General features: G+C 30.8%; 1 non-coding gene across 1 annotated transcript; it reads right to left on the bottom strand.

The window, feature by feature from the left end:
* Window positions 1–1823: 1823 nt before the first annotated feature.
* On the bottom strand, window positions 1824–2001 carry LOC119568863. The gene has a single exon (XR_005228171.1). It is a non-coding gene; the product is annotated as a small nucleolar RNA SNORA23 (small nucleolar RNA).
* Between the last annotated feature and the right edge of the window lie 597 nt (window positions 2002–2598).

The raw sequence follows: 2598 nt of genomic DNA, 5'->3' as shown, positions 1-2598 counted from the left end.
TTAAGGGTTTGTGTCCGTACCAAGAAATAAGCTGTTAGCTTTGCTAAATATCGCAACATCATTAGCAATAGCGAAGATATTTAAACTACTACCGAGAAGTCGCATAGGAAGGAGCGCTGCCCAGGACGCGCCGGTGAGTAGTTCAATGATGTTACAATAAAACGTATCTGAAATTCTTCAAAACTACACAAGCAAGCACACACATAAAAACCTCTCTATCAATATCTCTATCAGTACGCCTGGTTGTGTGTGCTGGTGGTTCATTCTATGTCTATCTATCTATCTATCTATTTATTTGAGTGTTGTATGAAATTTATACAGCAGATGGTTATCTCAATCAATCTGATACCAACAGATTTGTTACAATAAAAATCAATGCAATAAATATAAATAGCCACCTCAGTTGTCTATAAAACAAAAGGTTCATTGATCCTACAAACACAGAGGAAATGTTGTTTATGTGTGTGTTTCTTGTTGTATGCAATAGTGCTAGGTACCGGACAGTGTGTGTATGTATATATATATTATATATATATATATATATATATATATATATATAATATATATAATATTAATATATTTAGAATATGTATGGATAAAAAAATATATAGTAGATAGATAGATAGATCGGACACATAATTAATATATATATATATATAGATATAATTATATATATATATATATATACAATACACATATATATAGATAGCGATATAGTATATATATATATAAGATAATATATATATATATATATATATATATGATGCATGTATGTGTTTGTGTGTGTGCGTGTGTGTGGGTGGGTGTGTGTGGTGTCGTGTGTGTGTGTGTGTGTGTGTAGTGTGTGTTGTGTGTGTGTGTGTATATTATATACATATATATATTATAGATATATATACTATATAATATATTAATATATATATATATATATATACATATATATATATATAATATATATACACACACACACACACTACATATGGCAAACACCAGGTACTCATGTTCGTACCTTTTTTATGAAGGCATCAATCAAGTCATTAATGATAACCCCAGAAGGTGTTAAAACAGATAGTCTAAACTCCAATCTGTATCTTTACTCTTGCACATCCGGGACAACGAAACACAAAGGCGTCCGCTACGAAAATGGATTAACAATAATTGTCGCGGATGTCTGAGTCTCAGCAAAGTCTTACTGGCTTAAAAACGTTTATCAGGACTCATATGCGGCTAACGATAAGGCTGCAAGCATGAAAACATTGATAGTAACAAAAGGAAAATAATTACCCAAAAATGAAAAAGAAAAAACGCATAATAAAAAGAAAAAAAACATTATACCCTAGAAATACAGGAGGAAAAACTTGATCCAATATATTATAGATATATATATATTATATATATTATTATAATAGATCTATATAATATCCTCTCCTATATAGATGTGTGGTGTGTGCTGGGTGTGTGTGTGTGTGTGTGTGTAGGGTGTGTGTGTGGTGTGTGTGTGTGTGTGTGTTGATGTGTGTGTGGGTGTGTGTGTGCAATTATGCGGATATGTAGATATATTAGATTATACAGATATATATATATATAATATATAGATATATATATAACTATATAATAATATAGACTATGTCTATATATATATATATATATATATATATTATATTCTATATATATATATATATATATATATATATATATAGTGTGTGTGTGTGGTGGTGTGTGCGTGTGTGTGTGTGTGTATATAGATAGATAGATAGATAGTAGATAGCTATATACATATATAGTATTAATATTATATATATAATTTATGATATATATATATAAATGAAAATATAATATAGATATATATATATATATTATATATATATATATATTATATATATATATTATGTGTGTGGTGTTGTGTGTGTGTGTGTGTGGGTGTGTGTGTGTGTGTGTGTAATACACCACACACACACACACACCCACCACACACACACACACACACACACACAACACACACACACCACCAACAACATACACAAACACACACACACACACACACACACACACACACACAACACACACACACACACACACATACAGAAACAACACACACACACACACACAACACAACACACACACACACACACACATATATATATATATATATAATATAATAATATATATAATATATATATATCAATATATTATATATATATATAACATAGATAATATTATATATTGCTAAATATATATACATATATACATATATACATATATGTGAAAGATGGAAATAATGCCAATGCCGCATGAATCGATATATAACATCCTCCCTGACCAGGACTCGACTAATGTCACCTCGGTATGAAACCGGAGGCCAGGCTAAACAACCATGCCACACGACCCACTAAAAGGAGTGTGTGCAACTAGGATATTATAGCCTCCTATAGACCATTACCTGTATCACTCATACTTGAGTAATGAAGCGAAATTTTACGCTCAATCCCCGTGGGACTCGGGGAAAATTGGGATTTAGCAATTCAAATCCTAAGTCAGATGTCCTGAGGTATATTTTATGAAAAGATGGAATAACGCAATGCCGCATTGCTATCGATA

This window comes from Penaeus monodon, unplaced genomic scaffold (assembly GCF_015228065.2).
Source record: "Penaeus monodon isolate SGIC_2016 unplaced genomic scaffold, NSTDA_Pmon_1 PmonScaffold_1124, whole genome shotgun sequence".
NCBI classification, from domain to species: domain Eukaryota; kingdom Metazoa; phylum Arthropoda; class Malacostraca; order Decapoda; family Penaeidae; genus Penaeus; species Penaeus monodon.
Note: the sequence above shows the minus strand (reverse complement) of the source record. Positions and strands in the feature narration are given on the sequence as shown.